This window comes from Eulemur rufifrons, chromosome 30 (genome assembly GCF_041146395.1).
Source record: "Eulemur rufifrons isolate Redbay chromosome 30, OSU_ERuf_1, whole genome shotgun sequence".
Classification (NCBI taxonomy): domain Eukaryota; kingdom Metazoa; phylum Chordata; class Mammalia; order Primates; family Lemuridae; genus Eulemur; species Eulemur rufifrons.
Window position 1 is genome coordinate 144,606,217 of NC_091012.1, and position 22,726 is coordinate 144,628,942.

Sequence of the window (22,726 nt, forward strand, 5' to 3'; positions counted from 1 at the left end):
CCACCTGCTGTGGGCGGTCGGTTCCCCACAGCAGCGGCCGCCCAGCCTGCGCGGCTCCAAGGTGGGGGTGGTGCCGCCCGCCCATCCCGAGGCGGGGCCTGGCTGGGGCGGGGCCTGGCTGGGGCGGGGCCTGGCTGGGGCGGGGCCTGTATGAGGCGGGGCCTGGCTGGGGCGGGCCCGGGGGCGGGCCCTGCCTGGGGCGGGGCCTGTATGGGGCGGGCCCGGGGGCGGGGCCTGTCTGGGGAGGGGCCTGGCCGGGGCGGGGCCTGGATGGGGCGGGCCCGGGGGCGGGGCCTGGCTGGGCGGCCGCGGCGGTTGCGCCACGAGGCCCCGCTCCCCGCCGCTCTCGGAGCGCGCAAGGCCTCTGGCTGCGCCCCCGCACGAGTCTGGGCGGCGCCGTGGGAGCCGGGAAGCGGCCGGGAGCGCAGCTGCGGGCGTCGGGGCGGCAGGCGCCGCGGAGCCGGCCGGAGAGCGGTGCTGACGGAGCGGGCGGCCGAGACAAAGGCGACGGTGGGTGCAGCGCCAGTCCCCGCGCCTCGCCCTCTCGGGCCTTTGCGGGGCGGCCTGAAGCCCCGAACCCCGGTCGCCGAGGGCTCCGCGGTGAGCGTGGCCTGGCCCTGCCACCTGCGGGCTGCGGCCTGAGCCTGCGGCTCCGTTTCCAGGTTCGGGCGAGGTCTCTTCCCCGAAGACCCACCCTTTGGGCTTCGTCCCTTCTCTCTGAGGAAGGGACACGAGCTCGGTTCGGAATTCAGGCAGCCGGGCGACTGAGGCGCCGACCGCCCGCCGCGGTAAAGCGGAAACTCAGACCCCTCCCCCCACTTTGGTCTGGAGGGCGGGAGGGTGGCGCGGGCGGGGACAGCCCGGGGTCTCCAGGTGAGGGTTGGCGGGGCGGGGACCTGGGCTCTGGAGCCCCGACTGTCGCCCGAGGCACCTGGCGCGTCTTGCTGGGCTCCGAGCGAAAGTCCCGGCCGCCTCGTCGGAGGAGCGCGGGCGACTCTCACAGGTGGTTTCACCGGCTGTGGCTGCTGGTTGTGATTTTGGGTCCCGGGTGTGGTGGGTAGCGGCTCGCTGATGTCGCTTTAACAGCTGAAAAAGCGCCCCAATCCACTGACTTAATGTGTACAATAAACAGTGTTGAGATTCCTTACCACCTTGCAATTATTTTAAGTAATAAGGCTTCGTAGAGGAATTTGGTGGTGGTGTGCAGTTTACAAATTTAAACGTTAAAGGGCTTGGAATACAGTAGATGCTCATTAAAATATTTGTTGAACGAATGAATCTGGAAACATCAGAATAAGCTGGTCTCACATCTAGTAAAATTTAGGCACATAACCTTTTGACTAAGATTAAGGAAAAAACGTTGGCAAAAAACATGCAGTTTTGTTTATATGCTTGGTTTTGATTTTTACCCAATATATGCATACTGTGGAACAATCAGTTGTTACTCTCAGTACTACTAACATAGAAAATGTAAGGTTTCTTTGAAGTAGCCGGCACCAGAGAAAGAAAGACGAGCAGAATTGAAAGGGATAAGTAAAGAGGCTTTATTGGGGCGCTCCGGGTTGGGGTAACGAGTCCCTGAGAGAGGGACCCGGGCGAGCCTCATGGGACCCACGGGACCCAGAGAAGCTGAGCTGCCCAGAAGTTCGAGTGGGTTTATATAGGTTCTTAGGGCTGGGGGATGGGAGCTTCTTCAGCCTCCTGGCCAGGAGATGTCTGTGCGAGGAGTGAGGAATTTCTTTGTTTCAGCTTTGGGGCAAGTATTGAGGGATAGGAGGAGCCACCTCTTTTTTCATTAGGGAAGGGAGGGGTGCCTGCCACCAGCCTTACATTCTGGCCTTTTAGTGATAATAGGGCGTCGTGGTCTTTCTGGCTACTTCCTGCTTTTGAGGGGTGTAGTGGGGGCTATGGGCCAGAGTTGGCTGGTGGAGGAGTGACTGGAAGGGGAGAGTAGGGGTGAAGAAGCATCTGGTTTACTGCTACTCTGGATAATTCCTGCAGGCAGTGTTGGAGAAACTGCAAAAGACAGGGGGCAAAGAGAAAGATTAGGCAAATGGTGACAATGGGTCCTATTGAGGGTAACAGCCAGGCAGTTAGTGGGGACTGTATCCAGCTGAAGCGGGCGATGGGCGGTTGTGTAGCTCTTCGCTCAGGGTGTTGAGTTTATTTATGTTTTGTTCTATAAGGCCTGACTTGTTGACATAGTAGCAGCATTCCTCCCGGAGGAAAATGCAAGTTCCTCCTTTTTCAGCCGCTAATAGGTCCAGGGCCCTCCGGTTTTGGAGAGCTACGTGAGCCGGAGAAGTCAGTTGCCTCTGCAGGGAAGCTAGTGACACAGACGTGGTTTCCAGGGATAGCTGTAGGCGATCTGCAAAGTCTTGGGCAGAAATGACGCTGTGGCCCAGGGCGCCTCCTGCAAGCCCTGAGGCTGCAATGGAGGAGACCCACCATGACTGGCAAGAAGATGGCTCATTTTGAGAGGGGTCCCGGGAGAAGCCACCCAAATTCAGACTCACCGTATAGAGTTAATTGAGGGACGACCATGACAGGGAAACAAGGACCCGGCCTGGACGTATTGATGCAGCGGGTAAGTGTACCGTTGCACCAGAAGAACTGTCCCCGAGCAGAAGAGGTGGTCATGGTCACAGTATGGTTAGTGAGGCAGCGTCCATGAAGTTGTAGGTTGGGGTCAGTGAGGGTGGTGAGAAAGCATATGTGATCCGCATAAGGTGGCCTGTGGGCTCAGGTTCCCATAGGGGAACTCGAGTGAGCAGAGTGGAGCATGAGAGACCGAATGAGAGTCTTCTAGGGGTCAGAAAAGTTTAGGGGAACAGCGGCCAGTAGGGGGCACTGAAGGGAGGCACAGAGGAAACAGTGGGAGACATTAGAGATTATTTAGAGGAGTTTTAAGAAGGCGAGGGTATGTTGAATAATATTTAGCCAGGAGGTAAGAGGGGGATGTTTAGGGCGGCAGGAAAGTTGCCCTGCTAGAGTTTGTTTTGCCTCCAGAATATTGATAGGTATTTGAACCTGTGTCTGGTGGGCCAGGACGTATTCATGGCTGACATGAATAGTCGCTAAAGGGTAACAGTCGTGTATTTTTCAGTATACTTCGCCTGTGACTTTAATTTTCCAACGCTGGTCTCAAGGGTCGAGGATATCTGTGTGAGAGATACTGAGTCAGTCTCTGGAGGCTGAGGTAGGTATCTGTCTGCGTGGGCCCGGAGAAGTTGTCTGAGGAGGGAGAGATATGGGAGATGGGAGGCCAAAGGTGGGGGCTGGGCTGGAAGATGGTGGCTAATGAGAAAAGGCCGGCCGTGCATGAGTTCGAAAGGGCTAAGGTAGGTAGGATGTCGGGGGGGGGGCTGCCCTGATCCGGGTGAGAGCTAAGGGCAAAAGGTCAAGCCATGCTTGGCGGGTCTCAATAATGAGTTTGGTGAGGTGGTCTTTGATTAGTCTGTTAGCCCTTTCGACCTTTCCTGAGGACTGAGGCCTGCAGGGAACATGAAGTTTCCACTCGACATTGAGAGCCTCACAGACCTGATGAACAACCTTAGAAACAAAAGCAGGGCCACTGTCAGACTGAATGGAGGAAGGAAGGCCGAAGCATGGGATAATTTCAGTAAGGAGAGTGGAGGCAACGACTGCAGCAGTTTCATTGGCAGTGGGAAAGGCTTTAACCCACCCTGTAAAGGTATTTACCAGTGTTAAAAGATATTTGAAACGCCTGTGAGGTGGCATATGGGTGAAATCGACCTGCCAGTCTTGTCTGGGGAGGTGACCACACATCTGGTGGGTGGACACAGGGGGTTTGAAGCCCCTTGAGGGTTAACAGAGGCACAGATGTCACAGTTCGAGCAAACAGTTTTGATGAGAGAATATAGGGCAGGGTGTGAAAATAGAGGCTGTAAGAGGTGGAAGAGGCCCTTAGTGCCAATATGAGGTGAAGAGTGGACCTGGCCAATGAGTTCCAGGGCCTGTGCCTTAGGGAGAGCCAGCTTGCCATCCTTAAGAAGGACCCACTCTTCAGTGGTGGTTGATCCCCTTGGGTGAGAAGGCTGTGTCGCGCTCCTCTGGAGTGTAGCGAGGCTGGAGGGAAGGAATGGAAAGGAAAAGAAGAGGAGCAGGACTAGGGTGTTTGGGGATGTTAGACTATGGGCGACAGTATTAGCATAGTTGTTTCCCTTAGTGACGGGGGACCCATCCATCTGGTGTCCCTTGCAGTGTATGATAGCTAATTGGGTGGGTAACTGAAGGGCCTTGAGGAGATGGGAGATAAGGGTGGCGTTAATAACAGGGGAGCCCTTGGTGGAGAGAAAGCCCCGTTCTCTCCATATGGCAGCATGGCAGTGAGCCATCATAAACACATACTTGGAGTCTGTGTAAATATTTACACTCCTGCCTCGGGCTAGGTGTAAGGCTCGGGTGAGAGCAATGAGTTCTGCCTTTTGGGAGGTGGTGCCCTCCGGAAGGCAGGAGGCTTTATTACCTGAGAGGCAGAGACAATGACATAGGCCACCCGGCGTTTGCCATCCTCACCTGTGACAGAGCTGCCATCAACAAAGAAAGTTAACTCCGCTGTAGGAAGTGGCTTGTCTGACAGATCGGGTCTAGGGGTAGTGGAGACTTCAACCATTTCTGAGCAGGAGTGTGAGGACAGGGTAAACAGGGAATGGGGAGCAGAGTGGCAGGGTTTAGAGTCGGGGACTGTGATAAAGTAATGGTGGGATTTTCAATAAACAAGAGATGGAATTCCTGTAGTCTAGACGGAGTGAGGAGGGCTAAAGAGCGGTGAGTCAGAAGGTCCTGTAAGCGGTGGGTGGAGAAGACATGTAAGTTCTGTCCCAGGAGAGTTTTAGGGCCTCCCTGGTGAGAGCAGTGGCTGCGGCTAAGGCACAGAGACGGGGCAGCCAGTCCCTGACCGTGGTGTCCAGCTGTTTGGATAAGTAGGCCACTGGGGTGGAAATGGGAGTAGGTCCCAGAGGTTGGGTGAGGACGCCGAGGGCCAGGCCCTGGCGCTCATCCGTGTAGAGGTTAAAGGGTTTTTCAGGATGAGGGAGTCTTAGAGGGGGTGCTTGTAGGAGAGAGTTGCAAAGTTTTAGGAATGTGCGGGAGACAGCCTGAGGGTTTAAGAGAGGGCCAGCAGAGGCATCACGTGCTGCCTCATAGAGGGGTTTGGCAAGAGAGAAAATTTGGGGATCCAGTGTCGGAAGAAACCAACGAACCTGAGGAAGGATAGAATTTGTTCCGCAGTGGTGGGAGGCTGGAGGTCGCGGAGGGCCTGCTGGCGATCAACAGTGAGATGACGGGAAGTGGGGGTGAGACAAAGTCCAAGGTAAGTGACAGTAGGCTTAGGCAGCTGAGCTTCGGAGGGGGACACCTGGTAGCCCTTAGAGGCAAGGAAGTTGAGTAGAGAGGCAGTGTGTGTGCGGCTGTCGGAGTATGAGGGGCTGCAGAGTAATAAATCGTCCACATATTGGAGGACAGTGCTCGGCTGTAAGGGGCATTGAAGAAGATCTTGGGCAAGAGCCTGACCAAAGAGGTGGGGGCTGTCCCTGAACCCCTGGGGCAGGACAGTCCAAGTGAGTTGTCGAGACATGTTCGTGTCGGGATCTTCCCACGTAAAGGCAAAGAGATTGTGGCTGGCTGGGTCTAAAGGAATGGTGAAGAAAGTGTCCTTGAGGTCCAGGACAGAAAAGTGGGTGGTGGAGGGTGGAATATGAGAGAGTAAAGTGTAGGGATTAGGCACCACAGGGTGTATGGGGACAACTGCCTCGTTAATGAGTCTGAGGTCCTGGACTAGCCGGTAGGAGCCATTTGGCTTTCTTACCGGGAGAATGGGTGTGTTATAGGGAGAGTCAGTTGGAATCAAAAGTTTTTCGCGCAGAAGAAGTTCTGTGATGGGTTTTAGACCTCTGCGGTGGGTTGGTGAAATAGGGAACTGTGGCCGGGAAGGGAAGGATGAGGGGTCTTTGAGTTGAATGAGGACGGGGGTGTGGTGTGTGGCCACCACTGGGGTGGAGGTGTCCCAAACCTGGGGGTCTACGAGTTCTGGTGGGAGGGGGTATGTAGGACTCGGTAAAACGGGAGAGGCTGTGGGCGGAGCTGAGGAATCTGGAGAGAGAGAGAGAGAGAGAGAGAGGAGGAGGGTGGAAGTTCCAGAGGAAAAGTGGAAGGTGGTTCCCAGCTTGGTTAATAAGTCCCTTCCCAATAGTGGAGCAGGATAGGAGGGCAGTATAAGGAAGGAATGGGTGATGGGGCGGTCACCTATTAGACAGGTTAGGGGACCGGTGATGGGGGGTCGAGAGGGATTGCCGTCAATAACCACAACCGACACCTGGGAAGGATAGGTAGGGCCTGAAAAGGAAGGCAGGACAGAGTAGGTAGCCCCCGTGTCAACCAGGAAGGACACTGCCTTACCCGCTACCTTGATTGTTACCCTGGGCTCAGCGAGGGTGATGGGGTCATTGAGTCGGGGTCTCTTCAGTCTTCAGCAGCCAGACCCCAAGCTGCCATCGGCAGGTCTAGGGATCAAAGGAGTGACCCTCCGGACTTCTGTCCCAAAGGGCAGTCACTTTTCCAGTGTCCCTCTTGACCACAGACGGGCAAGGCGTCGTGGGTGGAAGTGGCTGCAGGCACCACTTGGCCCAGTGGCCTTCCTTACCGCACTTGAAGCAGGTGCCTGGCGGAGCGTGGCTGGTCACCTTAGACGAGGTTGATGGTTTCGCGGGTCTGCCCGGCCTCAGGACTGCAAGGCTTGGGCCTGCAGGTGTGCCTTTTGGCGGACACGGGCCTCCCTTTGGGCCCCTGCCTGTTCACCTTGGGGATTGAAGACTTTAAATGCCATATTCACCGGGTCTCGGATAGGGGTCTGAGGGCCCTCCTCTGCCTTTTTTGAGTTTCTTTCTGATGTCAGGGGAGGACTGAGTAATAAAGTGAGTTGTAAGGACAGTAGTCCCGGCGGGGGAGTAGGCTCTAGGCGGGTATGTTGGATAAGGGCGTCTGTAAGGCGGCTGAGACAGGCCGCAGGGTTTTTGTCTGCCTGTTGAGTGATTTCCCTGAGCTTAGGCACTTTTCAATCTGAGAAAGGTCAGAAAGGAGAAGGGAGCATGTACGTGTACAAGCCCTTCGGCGCCTGCCACCTCCCGTAACGGACAGACAGGGGCTGGTCCGAGGGTTTGCGTGGGAGCGAGTGTGCCGGCTGACGGGAGACGTCGGCAGAGCGGCTGGGCGGTGTGGGAGGATGGGCGGGCGCCTGTGGGTGTGGGGGAGGTCGAGTGGGGGGTCGGGCCGAGGGAGTCGGGTGGATCGGAGAAAGCAGAAGGGGCGTCTGAAGAGACGTCCGGGGGAGAGTTAGAGGGAGAAGAGGAGGAGGGGGTGGGGGATCCAGCACAAGAAGGATGTGTGCGGGGTGGCAGGTCAGACAGAGAGAAGGACGGGAGCGCAAACAGAAAAAGGCTTGGACATACAGGATCTCCGACTATTTGCCATTCGTGTGACAAAAGTTATCAAGGTCTTGCAGAATATTGAAACTGAAAGTCCCATTTTCAGGCCACTGGGAGTCATTGTCCAATTTATACATTGGCCAGGCAGTGTTGCAGTAAAGAATGAGGCACTTGGGCTGGATGGCTAAATCCAGGGCCTTCAGATTGGCCAGCAGACACCCCAGGGGCGTCTCACGGGGAATTTTGGTCACCCATGTCGCCTCAACCCGGATGGGGAAACAGCCAGGAATAGTATCCTGGCTACGGAGGCAGCAAAAGTCTGGGGGGACGTCTCCGCCCGAGACTAGTGTGCCGGCACGGAAAGGGGTGAGAGGAATTCAGGCGTCCCCGAATAGCCTCAGCCCCGGAACGGGGGAGCCTCTGATGTGGGCCCATGGTTTAACGGAGAGGGAACAGTTTCCCGGAAGGAACGGAGGCTCCTGGGGGATCCGGGTTGGGATAACACAGGGTGACTCACCCAGGCCAATGTCATCAATCAGGGACTGGAAGGCAGTCAGCGGAGGTCCCGGTCTGGAAAGTGAGAGTTCTCGGAAGGGGGTGGTGCAGCCAAAGGCCCCTCCTGGGTTTCGGCACCAAATGTACGGTTTCTTTGAAGTAGCCGGCACCAGAGAAAGAAAGACGAGCAGAATTGAAAGGGATAAGTAAAGAGGCTTTATTGGGGCGCTCCCAGGTGGGGGTAACGAGTCCCTGAGAGAGGGACCCGGGCGAGCCTCACGGGATCCACGGGACCCAGAGAAGCTGCCTGGCCCAGAAGTCTGAGTGGGTTTATATAGGTTCTTAGGGCTGGGGGATGGGAGCTTCTTCGGCCAGGAGATGTTGGTGCGAGGAATTTCTTTGTTTCAGCTTTGGGGCAGGTATTGAGGGCTAGGAGGAGCCGCCTCTTTTTTCATTAGGGAAGGGAGGGGTGCCTGCCACCAGCCTTACAGAAAATAAGTTTGAAATGTGGATTTTTTTTTTTTTTTGAGACAGAGTCTCACTTTGTTGCCCAGGCTAGAGTGAGTGCCATGGCGTCAGCTTAGCTCACAGCAACCTCAGACTCCTCGGCTTAAGCGATCCTACTGCCTCAGCCTCCCGAGTAGCTGGGACTACAGGCATGCGCCACTATGCCTGGCTAATTTTTCTATATATATTTTTAGTTGTCCATATAATTTCTTTCTATCTTTAGTAGAGATGGGTTCTCGCTCTTGCTCAGGCTGGTCTCGAACTCCTGACCTTGAGCGATCCACCCGCCTCAGCCTCCCAGAGTGCTAGGATTACAGGTGTGAGCCACCGCGCCCAGCCTGGATTTTTTATTTTAAGGAAAGTTGGTATACATTATGTATTACTTAAAAACAGGCTTTATTTCTTATTTTCTTTAAAAATAATGGAGATCATAAAGAGGTAATGGGATTGGATTTTGAGACCCAGCTTTATTTTTCATTGTGAATAAAGTTGTTTATGTGTTTTTGAGGGACTGCTATGGTCTCGAGTTTCTTTTCCAACAAAGGAGAACTCTAAATTGAAGGAGGAATAAAAACTAATGTTGCACTAATACAATTAAACATTACCATTTACTCAACAGATATTCATTAAACATCTATCATGTGCTGAGATCTGTGTTGAGTGGTGTTTCTGGGGACGAACAAAACTCACAATAATCCTTTTTTAAAACGAGCATAAAGTTCTTTCTTATAATCGATGTTGCAAGTGGAGACTGTCTAGTGCCTGCTTTAAGTTGGGAAAGGTGGCAGGTGAACTGCAGGAACTGTAAATTCATAACAGTCTATTTAAAAGTTAGTAAGTCACTTAAGAGGGCTAAGATTATTGGATTACACTTTCATATTGTCAGTTTAGTAAAATCTATCTACATTTTAAAAAGAAGGGAGGAAGAGATTTAACAAACTGGTGTTTTTATTATCTCTCTCTTACAAGAAGATTTTAGTACAGTGTATTTATTGAAAGGTCATGGACTTCTGGTTCTGTGTTCTGTAAATAATCTTTGCAACAACAATATTTTCTATTTTTAAAAATCACTGATGACAAACATTGGATTCCTTTTCCATAAGAAACGTTTTTAAGTAAAGTACCATTTCAGGAATTTTATTTTGTCCTTTTCTTTACTATTTACAAACAAATACAGTATTAACTTGATAGTACTGAAATTGGAAGGATCATTAGTAATAATTTGTGGTTCCATATATGGACTGTACCTGTGGTTTTACAACTGATAAAACTGCTTATTAAAAAGAGGATGAAATTTTTAGTATTGCATTTATTCTAAGGTTGCATTGCCTATTTTTATCTTATTTATATATGTTTAAAAACAATATTTGGCCTCTTCAGAATCTGAGTTAATGTACTCCAAAGCCAATCTTGATCTTTACAAAATAATGTAGATTACTAACTTTTTTGCAGTTAGCTTTTGAATTTTGGTAGACCCTTTTGACTTGTCGATGCTTATAATAGTTTATACATTGTTGAAAATAATGTATGCATTCAAATAGAACTTTTAGATTTTAGACTTACTGGCTACTAGCTTTTTATGATTGTTGTTCCTAGGAATAATAAGGGAAGGAATCCCTCAAATTTTAGTGGTAGAGAGTTGTGATAGTTTTTCTTTAAATGTGTATTTCTTGGAGGAAAAAAGCTTATTTCTTGAGAATTTACTACTATCAGTCTGGTGTTGATAAGAAATCTAATAGTGATGATAAAGAACAATGTAAGCAGGCTGTCATATGTTAAATAAAAAGTGCCTAGCATTTCTATTTTTTTTTTTTTTTTTTGGATAAGCACATCATCAGAATTCTTTTTTTTTTTTTTTTTGAGACAGAGTCTCACTCTGTTGCCCGGGCTAGAGTGAGTGCCGGGGCGTCAGCCTAGCTCACAGCAACCTCAAACTCCTGGGCTTAAGCGATCCTACTGCCTCAGCCTCCCGAGTAGCTGGGACTACAGACATGCGCCACCATGCCCGGCTAATTTTTTGTATATATATATATTTTAGTTGTCCATATAATTTCTTTCTATTTTTAGTAGAGACGGGGTCTCACTCTTGCTCAGGCTGGTCTCGAACTCCTGACATCGAGCGATCCACCCGCCTCGGCCTCCCAGAGTGCTAGGATTACAGGCGTGAGCCACCGTGCCCGGCCTCATCATCAGAATTCTTGACAATCAACAGCATTGAGACATGTTAAAATAATTTTTCCAAGAAATCAGGATTCATAATGAATATTTTTTGTACTTTGGAAAACACTGTAAATGTTTTTAAAGTATTATTCCTGTGTTGGAATAGTTCATAATGTTTTGAGGCTGAGTAAATTCCAGGATTATCCTATTTTGTAATTGTCGGAATATTTGAAATGTTGGTGTTTTCTTCATCGAGGTAGATGTGTCTGCTGGGGGGAGTGGTTCATTTTTTTGTAGTACCCTTCAGAGTGATCTAGAAGGAATTTCTTTTCTCTCAGATGTAATTAATCAAGTGATTAAGAATGATGCTAACAAGGCATTTGCAGCTGTGCCCACGTTTGCCTGTGTAGATTGTGAGAGTTTATTAATTAGCATTTGTAGAAAACATTTTTGAATTTAAAAATTTTTATTTAAATGCTGTATAACAAATTTCTCAGGTTTATTGTCTAGTATAGGTTGCTATTATGTTTTTAATTGCCAGTTGTCTTTTTAAAAAAACATGAAAATGTTTGGGTTTCTCATCTGTTTTAGGATGAATCTGGGATTTTTTTGAGGTTTTATAAGATTTTTCACTCACAATGAAACATGCTTATTGGTTTTGATTTATTGTCGTGTTTTTATGTGTTTGTATGTGTTTTAATTTTAGAGGCAGGGTCTCACTCTGTCACCCATGCTGGAGTGCAGTGGCATGACTGTCACTCACTGCAACCTCAGACACCTGGGCTCAAGCAATGCTCCTACCTCAGCCTCCTGAGTAGCTGGGACTACAAGCTTGCACTGCCATGCCCGGCTAATTTTCAATTTTTTTTGTAGAGACGAGGTGTTGCTATGTTGCTGAGGCTGGTCTGGAACTCCTAGCCTCTGCATCCCAAACTGCTGGGATTACAGGTATGAGCCACCCCACCTGGCCTGTTTTAGTGTTTTTCTATCTCAGTTTTTATGAAACAAATATTTTAACATTTTATTGAATGTTAAGTATTAGTAATGTTTTAGGTCTGTGTCAGAATGGGGCATTGTAGGTTCTCTGTGTATTCTTGAGAGGAACTGAGTAAAACATGTGCTTATCCTTAATGCTTGCTTGCTAGTTAGGTGATAACATTTTTTCTGATTTTTTTTCATACTTCCTGCAAAAACTTGGAATTTAGCATATTAAATATTGACTTGCTGCCTCAGTTCAAAGCTTAAGTATGCTTGAATCTTTCTGTAATACTACCAAATTATGAATGGACTAGAATTTAGTTGAGACTGCTCTGTGACTGCATCCAGATGGGGTTTCTGAATTGAAATGCCAAAAAGACTTCGTAATAAACTGTCTTTATCTTGACACTGTAAAATACCTGTAAATGTATTTCAGTCAAGATTATAGTAACACATACTCCTTTTCCTAGAATGCATTAGATAAATCCGCATTAAATAGAGGTGACTTTGAAAATGACTAAATGGTGGGCCCTGATATTTCTATTTTGTTGCTTGCCTGCTTAGAAACTCATGCTAAGATTTCTTATGACATCTTCCATGATCAAATTTTGTACTCGTACTCAAACATAAAATGACTTTTGTTTTATTTGACTTAATAATTTGCTTTCACTTTTTGCTTAGTAAAGCCAAAATGAATTTTTACTACATCTAGCATTGTGTATATTTTATACCTTACATGTAGTGGGAATTTATGGGTATCTGTGGAACTAGTATGTTCAGTGGATGGGACTTGATATGGCTTAAGCAGAAAACAGTTTTCGCTGTGCCTTCAGACCCTCCATAGATTCAGTCTCTACCTCTGGATGAGCTCTTAGTAAGATCAGATAGCTTTTCCAGTAACTTTCAGGTAATAAAAACTCTTGTGGCTACTTGTCATTCATAATCTTATTTTAGTCATTAGAAGGTGCAGTTCAGTATAATCAGTGTTGAGACTCTCACACAATTCTGAACTTTTCTTTGGTCCCCACTGTTTCAGACCTAGAAGCCTGCTTTGGAGGAAGATTCCTACTTGATTTCTCTTGTTACTTTGCCAGATTCTCTTCAGTATGACGTCCTCGCCTGCTCAGGGTCCAGCTCAGTGGGGAAAAGGGATTGAGGGGAAAGGTACAGTTTATTTTAGCTCATCTGATTGTGATCTGGCATTTTTGCCTTCTGAGTTGGACAGGTTGTTCAGAGCTGACGCCCTAGGACTGCTGGAAATAGTTTTCTTGAGAATTCTATGTCTGGGACCCCCAGCTATAATTCCTGTGATATAATTCTCTATCTTTAATTTCACTTCCAAGCTTTCCTTATCTGCGGGCCCACTTTGCCCAGGGTGACGTTTTGCTTTAGTGTTTAAGGTAGTTCTATAACATTTTAACCAGAACTGCCCATACTTTACTAAGGATATTTCATTTGGCATAATTCCACTGGGGCCTCCGCATCCTCTATTTCCAACTTCTGTCAGATACAGTAGACCCTCTGTGTCTGTGGGTTCCACATGTGAGGATTCAACCAACTGTGGATCAAAAATACTAAACCCTGTCTCTAAAACAAAATACAAATTTAAAAACTAAAGTATAACAGCTACTTACGTGGCATTTACATATAAGTAATCTAGAGATGCTTTAAAGTATGTGGATATGTATAGGTTATATGCAAATACCTACCCATTTTATAGCTGGTACTTGAGCATCTGGGGATTTTGGTATGGTGGGGTTCCATGAACCAAACCCCCGTGGGACAGCTGTAACCCCCCTTGACAGCACTTCTGTCTGTTTGGGACCTGCAGTCCATTGCTTCTGCCACCTCTGTACTGTCCCCCTTCCTGCACATCCTTACTTGAATATTTTCCCTGCCTTGAATCCATGGTCCACTATTATAATCTCTCCCTTTCATGCGCCCTCAGTTCCATGTAGGGCGCTCCTCCATTGCACTCCCCTGGCCAGCCCTCCACCCCACACCGTTTACATGCAGTTCTCCATCCGGTTCAGCCTGCGCCTGGGCAGTAGACCGTGCTCTGAGGGAAACACAGCCATGCTGACCCGGGTCTCCCCTTCAGTGCCTGACCGCTGACCTCAGGAAAGCCCTTTGTGTTGCTGACAGTGGTGTAATCCTAGTGCATTGCCCTGGTTGAATCACTTTAGCATTCCCCTAAAGGACTATTTTACACCTCTCTCCTCAAACGTCTATCCTTTTCTCCATTTTCATCTGATAACGTGTTTCCTGTGTGTGAAAAATGAAAGCGATCAGAAAGCGTTTCCATGTCCCTCAGGCCTCTGCCCATGCTCTTTGCATTTTCTGCTGGTCTTCCCCCCAGTCTCCACTGCTGCCCTGGGTTCTCTCCCTTCCTCCTGTCAAGGACACTGCGTTGCTTCCGTGTCCATCCCCTTGTGCATGCCAGTGACATGCGTCAGTGTCCTATTTTTACCAGATCATTCCTGTCAGCATATAGATACATATGCAGCATGTAGATACTGATATCTCCCATCTTTAAAAAACCTTGTTCAACACCACATCTTTCTTTAGTTACTACTCTCCAGAAAAGTTGATATTTGTGGTCTTTAGTACTCCCTCTCTCTCTTGGATCCACTACAGTGAGGTTTTTTTTTTTCTCTTCCATTCTACTATAGCAGCTCTTTTTTGAGGTTACTAGTGACCTCTTTGGTGAATTTTAATGTCAGTGAATATAGCAGCAATAACACCATTTGATGTGGTTGATAATGTTCTCTTGTTTGAAACCTTCTTCCCTTTGCTTCTGGGATATTACTGCTTATTTTCAGTTTCTTTTGCTGGTTCCTTTTCATCTTTCCAACTTCTAAAAAATGAGGCAGTGTTCCGGGGATATATGTTTAGACCTCTTCTGTATTTATATTTAGTCCCTAGTGATCTCATCTCATCTAGCTAGTATTATATATTTCTAACTAAAAATTTTATCTTTAGTCTGAATTTCTTTCCTATCTCCAGACTTGTATGTTCATCTGCATACTCAACATTTTCAGCTAGATATCTAATTTAACTAGCCATCTAGATCCCAAATTTAACATGTCACAACTGAACAACTCGTCGCCTCCTTCTTTTCTCCCAGCCCCACCAATAATTGTTTCCATTCCATTCTTCCTCATCTTTTAAATGTCCACTCCCTCTTTCAGTTTCTCTGGCCCCAAACCTCATAGACGTCTTGACTCCTTTCCTTCTGATACTCCCACATCTAATTCAACTAATTATCATGAGAGTACATTCTTTATATACTTTAAATGCTGCCTTAACTATAAATGGAACGACAATTTGCTGCCACCCCTGTAAGCAACCATAATCTCTTGCTTGTGTTATTTTCATAGTCACTAGTCTCCCCACTGCTTCTGCACTTTTCTATTCTCAACCCAGCAACCAGGGTGATCCTTTTAACATCAAAGTCTGATTATTTCACTCCTGTGTTCAAACCGTTCAGTGGCGTTTTATGTCCTTGAGAGTAAAAGCCAGAATATTTACTGTGCCTATAAGAGCCTCCGTTGATCTGTACCTCCTGCCTCTCTGGTTTTGTGTCCTACACAATCAGGTTTCTCCTTGGCTTCCTCTACTCTGGCCCCCAGGCATCCTCCAGGTTTCTTGAACCTGCCAAGCGCAGTCTTGCTTTCGTGCCCTCAGGGATAGAGCATTGTTTTATTCACTGCAGAGTCCCCAGGATGGAGGTTGGCCTCGTGATGGGCACTCACGGTTCCTGAATGAATGGCTGCTTGTCTTGTTACTCCTGATGCTGGTTACAGCCTATATGCATGTTTCTATAACAAAAGTATTTGAACTTCACCTAAAACCGTATAGTCCTGTAAGAATTAAGTAGAAACAAATTTAGATACAGGAGTATAAAGTAAGTTTCAAGTCAATTTTTGTGTATGGGAAGTGAAAATACACAGCGAAATGGTAAGGGACAGAGGAGGTAGGAAAGGAATGAAGAGAGCTAAGGCAAATGAAATAAAGAAGAGGAAAACCTGGTTTGGAAATAGGGTGACAACATGTAAAAAATTTATTTTGGGCTTGTCCCATATTTCTTTTATTTACATTTCTTGAGTTCTGAGTGTAGGTGATTTTCATGGACTAGACACTTCAAGTTGGACTATATTATACCCTTCTTTTTATCAGGGATGTAGGCTCAGGTGAGATCAGGAGCCAAAACTTCATTGTTCTTCTGTGTTTTGCTCAACGTTTTTTGTTAAAGAAAAGGAGAAATTACTGAGAAAGCCTAATGGTATTCTTAGCAGTTTTTATTTTTTTTGTAGAAATCTCCAATAGAAGTCTCATAGTTTTAGGGAGGGATTTTCAGTGTACAAAAATGTATTGGAATGCCTGTCCTCTTGGTACCGTGCCGCCTATTTAGTCCCCCCTTAAAAAAGGGGAGGAATATACGTACATTTATTGTTTTGCACAGTAAACTACCAGGTAGCTACAATAATCACAAGTTTATTGAGTATTATTAAATGCATATAATTATTTGTGCTCTTAAATGAAAAAAAAGAAAAGAAAAATGCTCGTACAGACTTAAATGTATAGTCTAAAAATGCAGTTTAACTGATATTTAGTTGGGAAATGAGAGTGCAAGAGGAATTAATGATATGCAGATTTTTAGTATTTCATTCTGCTGAGACAAGATTTTTTTCTTTTAACCTTTTTTTCCCTGAGCTGTAGGTCTCATTTCCTGTTGGTTGATTAAAAAAAAAAAAACAAAAAAAATCTTTTAGATAAATTGTTGAAATGAGTAGCTTAGTAGTTCCTGAATGAATAAATAATTTTATGTGCAAGTATAAATTCTCCTTAAAGCAGTCTACACAGTTTCCTTTTTTTGTGTAATATGCAAAAATTTGTCTTTGTTGACTTGTGGGACTTTTATGTGGCCATAATGTGGACTTGGTTTTCATGGCTATAGGGAGTGTGGGTGTGTATGTGTGTGTATATTTCTTTACAGTTTTTGTAATATGAACATGTAATTTAGACTGATATGCTGATATTTTACTTTAACTCCTAAGCAGCAATTCGAACAAAAATCAGATTTGGTATTATATTTTTCTTTCACGTTAAAATAAACATGACCTTTATAATTCTTAAAAAGTCTATTTACATACCAAATAAAATGATTTTGGATGATACACTAGAAGTGTTTGCCTATGGTTTTGAAATAATCCTAGCCTGAACAATATAGTGAATGTATTTGATAGACTAATTAGGTCATCTTCATTAGAATTCAACATTGACGTACATGAATTCTTATGTTAGCATTTCACGTATGAAGTAACCATCTTGGGTTAATAAGATCCTTATTTCTGAGCTGATGTGTAGTCCTACCACTAAGTTTGTTTCAGCTATAGTCACGGTTTTGTTTTTTGTTTTTTGTTTTTTTTTTTTGAAGAGACATGGCTTTGCTCTGTTGGCCAGGCTGGAGTGTAGTGGTGTGATCATAACTCCTGGGATTGTTGTAGCTAGCTGCTAGTTTACCGTGCAAAACAATAAATATACTTATATTCCTCTCCTTTTTTAAGGGGGGACTAAATAGGTGGCACAGTACTAAGAGGACAGGCATACCAATACATTTTTGTACACTCAAAATCCCTCCCTAAAACTATGAGACTTCTATTGGAGGTTTTTACATTGACAGTCTCCTGCCATTGCGTCTTGAGTAGCTGGGACTACAGGTGTGTACCACCATAGCCAGCTGAGCAGAATTTTTTTTAGAGATGGGGTCTTGCTGTGTTGCCCAGGCTGGTCTTGAATTCCTGGGCTCAGGAGATCTTCCTGCCTCTGACAACCTCTCAGACAATCTCACCTTTGCTCATTACACTCTATCCAAGTTAGTCTGTTCAATTTCTCAAACATGCCATGCTTGGTCTTGCCTTAGGACTTTTACACTAGTCGTTTCCTTTGTCTGAATGGTCTTTCCCAGATCTTGAGCCTGGCCCCTTAACTTTAAGGTCTCAGCTTAAATATCGCCTAGCTCACCACTCAGTTTAAAATAGCTTCCCCATTACTGTTTTAATTTCTTCATGACATTTCTCAGTCCTTGAAATTATGTATTTTTATATATATTTCTTTTTTTTTTTTTTTTTTTTTTTGAGACAGAGTCTCACTCTGTTGCCCAGGCTAGAGTGAGTGCCATGGTGTCAGCCTAGCTCACAGCAACCTCAAACTCCTGAGCTCAAGCGATCCTCCTGTCTCAGCCTCCCGAGTAGCTGGGACTACAGGCATGCGCCACCATGCCCGGCTAATTTTTTCTATATATATTTTTAGCTGTCCATATAATTTCTTTCTATTTTTGGTAGAGATGGGGTCTCGCTCTTGCTCAGGCTGGTCTCGAACTCCTGAGCTCAAACGATCCGCCCACCTCGGCCTCCCAGAGTGCTAGGATTACAGGCGTGAGCCACCGCGCCCGGCCTATTTTTATATATATTTCTTATGAGAGCAGGGACCTCCTTTGTCTTGTTCCCTGTTGTCCACAATGCTCAGAACACTACCTGGCACCAAACAGGTGTGCAGTAAAGTGTTGAATGGATGAAACCAGGTACCAGTCTCATCTGTTCTTTGTTATGAATGATTTTAGTGTTCTAGTATTTTAAACTGTCAACAGCATATTTCTTCTAACCTAGGGAAGACAGAAACTGGATCAATCAGACAAAAGCCTGGTTTTAGAAAAGGGTGGGACAGTTTGGGGACGCTCTGATCCTCAGCGTGTTCCATGAAGCCATGGTGTGCTGGAGTTGGGGAGGTGCCTGCGCCTCTCGCTCCGACTCCGCGCTCGGTGCCATCATCTGGCAGCTTGAAACTGGCCGTGGTGGGACAGTTCCAACATGGGAATGGGCTAAAGCTACCAATCAGGGCTCTTTTTTTCAAAAGAGGTGGTGGTTCAATATTTATCAGGAGACCACTGGGTGGGCCCATGCGAAATTGCTGGTGTTTGCTTGACTATTGGCAATTTCTTATGTTTTAACCTAGCAGAGTTACCTATTTTGGTTTAAAGATAATTTCTTCATAGGAGTTAGTGAAATTTCCTCAGTGCTTTACCTGCTTTCTTTTTCAAAATTATGTTCCCTTCACATCTGATGATTACTTTGAGATTCATTTAATGCCTAAAATTAGCTATTTATATGTTTGTATGTTAATTATTTAACTGTATATCTAATAGTTTAGCTTATTCCAAAGCAGGCACAAAAGATCTTCAGATTCCTCTGAGAGTGTTCTTGGTTTCACTACTGAGAAGTAAATAAGCCTTTTGAAAGGTGTTCCTTTTCTAGTCAAGAAAGCAGATCTGATTCAGTTAGTGATATAGCATTATCTACCCTTTTTTCCCCCAGAATGATTTCCATAAATATGTCTGAGTTCTGTTCTTTGTTTTTTGGTTTTTTTTTTTTCTGGCTTTTTTCTTCTTTTGCCCATTATTACTCTTGAAGTGCTTGCTTACATTTTCTGATCATTTACTTCTGCTACTCCATGATTTCTTCTACAAATAAATGTCACTAAATCAATGAAATGATTTTGTCTTGTTTCTCGAGTTTTTTCCCATTATCTTTCCTATGGTACCTGGACATTCCAGCCCATTTCCAACCCTCCCCCCAGCTCTCCAGTAAAGAGACATGAAATTACAGGCATCGTTTTCTTATCTGAGGAAGTTTATTGTTTAAAAATTGAACTTTGTTGGCTCAGGGGAATTTATTGGTATTTCTTGAGCAACATTTGCTTTATGTTAATTCTGAATAAGTAGATTTAAACTGGTGGTATTGAATTATTATAAAATATGACACCTACATTTCCTATCCTCTAACTCAAATTGTTCTCTCTCTTATGTACATATGAAAAAAAGTGTTTAATATAGAGCATCAGAAAGTACATATAAGGTAAAGAAGAAACCTTTACTCCTACCACCGCAAGATAACCAACCACTAGTAATATTTTGATGAATGTCCTTCCAGATAAATCAGTGAATATATGCTTTTTCACAAAAGTAAGATCTTACTATACATACTATTCTATAACATTTTACCTTAGCAAATATTATGATCATATAAGCATTGCTTTTTATTACTTCAGTTTGAAAGGGTCTTATTGGAAAGTGACAATTTTGTTTGAGAAGGGCAAAGCTGTCAGTAAAGTTGTGATTAAAAACAATGGTGTTTATGGAGAGCAGAATGTGGCAGAGTCAACTGGAGACAAGAATTACTTAAGCAATAATTGTTTTCTCAAGAGCTCTCTCACCATTGTACAATAGCGCGATTGTTTTATACTAGCTAACAAAAACCGTTCCTGACTCTATGTAAAGTAGAATTATTTGAAATAGCCCTGTGGTGAAATATGGGCCTGTAAATACGTTCATATTTTTTAGACTGCCCAAGTCCTACTGATGTCTTAATAATAAAATACTTCTAGAAGAAAAATGTGTTGTTTTGACAGCCTTCATCTATGTGTAGTATGAGAGTTTTATTAGATATTGCTACCCTTGTTATGTGTCAGAGTGAGGGAGTTCTTAGAAAAAGAAAATTTAGCATGTAAGAATTCTTATGTTAATGTTTGATTTGACTTTTGTTTTATGACTGTGAAAATTCTTGTGGAAGAATTGCTGGCCGGGCGTGGTGGCTCACGCCTGTAATCCTAGCACTCTGGGCGGCCGAGGCGGGTGGATTGCTCAAGGTCAGGAGTTCGAGACCAGCCTGAGCGAGACCCTGTCTCTACTAAAAATAGAAAGACATTATATGGACAACTAAAAATCTATATAGAAAAAATTAGCCGGGCATAGTGGCGCATGCCTGTAGTCCCAGCTACTCGGGAGGCTGAGGCAGTAGGATCGCTTAAGCCCAGGAGTTTGAGGTTGCTGTGAGCTAAGCTGACGCCACGGCACTCACTCTAGCCTGGGCAACAAAGTGAGACTCTATGTCTCAACAAAAAAAAAAAAAAAAGAATTGCTGAGATGTATTGGTGTATTGCAGCCTTGGAAATTACCAGTCCCAATCTTGTCAAGTAATTGTTTGGGCCTTAAGGTAGCAATTTTTTTTTGAGACAGGTCTTAGTTGCTGGGGCTAGAGTGCTGGTGGCGTCGTCATATCTCACTGCAACCTCCTACTTCTCGGCTCAAGCGATCCTCCTGCCTCAGCCTCCCGAGTAGCTGGGACGACAGGCATGCGCCGCTATGCCTGGCTAATTTTTTCTGTTTGTGGTGGGGGGGGTCTCACTCTTGCTCAAGCTGGTCTTGAACTCCTGAGCTGAAGGGATCCTTCTCCTTTGGCCTCCCAGCGTGCTAGGATTACAGGCACCAGCCACTGTGCTGGGCCTTAAAGTAGCAATTTTTAAAGCCAATCAAAGATCCTTTAAGGGGTTTATAATTTAAATGTTTTTTCCTTTGCCACAGGAAAGGTACCTGTTACCTAGGGTAGAGTAGGCTGTTGATGTTTTGCCTTGTTTTTAGCCATGTCCTTTCCTGTGTTGTATTACTGCTTGTTCGCAAGCTCTTGTAGTCATTTTCTGTTCAGTGGCCATTTCTCTTACCCCGCAATGCTACATCCCGGACGGTGCATGTGTTGCGAAGAGCACTTCTCACAGGGTAAAGAAGAATAAAAAGCAGTGTAGTCACTGTGGACTTTTTTACTGAGAAACGATGTATTTCTTGTTTAGAGACTGGCAGTGTAGTCACTAAAAAATGTTTTTCATCCACATTCTATGTTTGTGAATGGATATGCAGGTGTCTCTGTTTGTTGGAAGGTAAAGTGAATCTTGAGATAAATTCGAGAAAAGTGTTTAGAATTATTCCATACATTTTGCTGTTTTAAAAAAATGTAATTTTTTAAAAAGTTTCATTCCACAGTAAGTTTTTAGCCTCCTCTTTTTACATTTATTTTGTTTTTGTAAACTGTTCTAAAGGAGATTAGAAACTAGTCACACAGTAAGTGACAGAACTCACGTTTGAAGTCCTTTCTGGTTTTTCAGAGTCAGTAAGCTTTGGAAGCACTGTAAAGTGGCAGAAAGAATATGGACTTTGGAGGTAGACACCCCTCAGTTTGATCCCTAACTCTGGCACATATTTGCTGCATGGCAAGTTCTTACCCTGGGTGATTTTTATTTTCCTTTTCATTTAAGTGAGGGTAATAGGCTTATTAAGATTAAAGGAAGTAATACACGTAAAGCACTTGGCTTGTACAAGATGCTAATAAATGTTTCATTTCCTTTCTGCTACACCTTATGGTTCTAAAATATCTTGGGAGCCACTTGGACATTTCACTTGAAAGTGAATTGCAGTCGGGAAACTGGAAATAGACGTAACCAAGGTGGACTCGTATTGTAGTGACCTTCTTAATTTCCCTGTCTGAGAGGCAGAGTGGCTCTTATAACTGTTCAGAATATTTGACTTCAAGGCAGGTTTTATTGTTAAAAGCTGAAATGGAACCCACTGGGATGAGTTAATTATTGCTGACCAAAATGGCAAGAAACTATTTCTACATTTCCTTAGATATTGAAGCATTTGTGCTGTATGCATAAAGATGGTAAATTTTAAAGGCTAAAAACTGAACCTTTGGAAAGAAATATATGATGAAAATAGGAGGGGCAAGTGTTCAACCAATAATAAAAATTTTTTTATCAGATTTAAGAGATGGTGCTGATTGAGACGTGTGCACAGTGACACAGGTGCTGAATGCAGTGCTGGAGGGAGTACAAATCCGTGGAACCTGTTTCAGAAGCACTTTGGCACATGTCACAGAGCAGAACTTAGTACTTCCGAGAGTACATCCTAAGGAAATAATCGATTTTTCTGTTTTGCGGGAGTGAGGGGAGAAATTTTTTTTTTTTTAATTGTAACAGCCTTATTGAGATTATTCATATAACATAAACACCTTTTTAAAGTACATAAGTCAGTGTTATACAGCCTTTGCCACTATCTAATTTTACAATATTTTCATCACCCCTCCCAAAAATAAGAAATTAGCAGTCATTCCCCGTTCTTCCCTCTCCTCAGCCCCTGGCAACCACTAACATATTTTGTCTTTCTAGATTTGCCTCTTTGGACATGTAATATAAATGGAATTATATGGTGTGTGGCCAACTGGCTTTTTTTCATTTAGCATAACGTTTCAAGT

General features: G+C 45.0%; 1 long non-coding RNA gene across 1 annotated transcript in view; it reads left to right on the top strand.

Moving 5' to 3' along the window:
• The first annotated feature begins 327 nt into the window (after nt 1-327).
• LOC138378680 (uncharacterized) overlaps nt 328-22,726 on the top strand; it is a 40,995-nt gene continuing 18,596 nt past the window's right edge. The window contains exons 1-2 of the long non-coding RNA XR_011231961.1: nt 328-510; nt 12,622-12,749. This is a non-coding gene — a long non-coding RNA (uncharacterized lncRNA). The remainder of the gene's footprint in view (nt 511-12,621; nt 12,750-22,726) is intronic.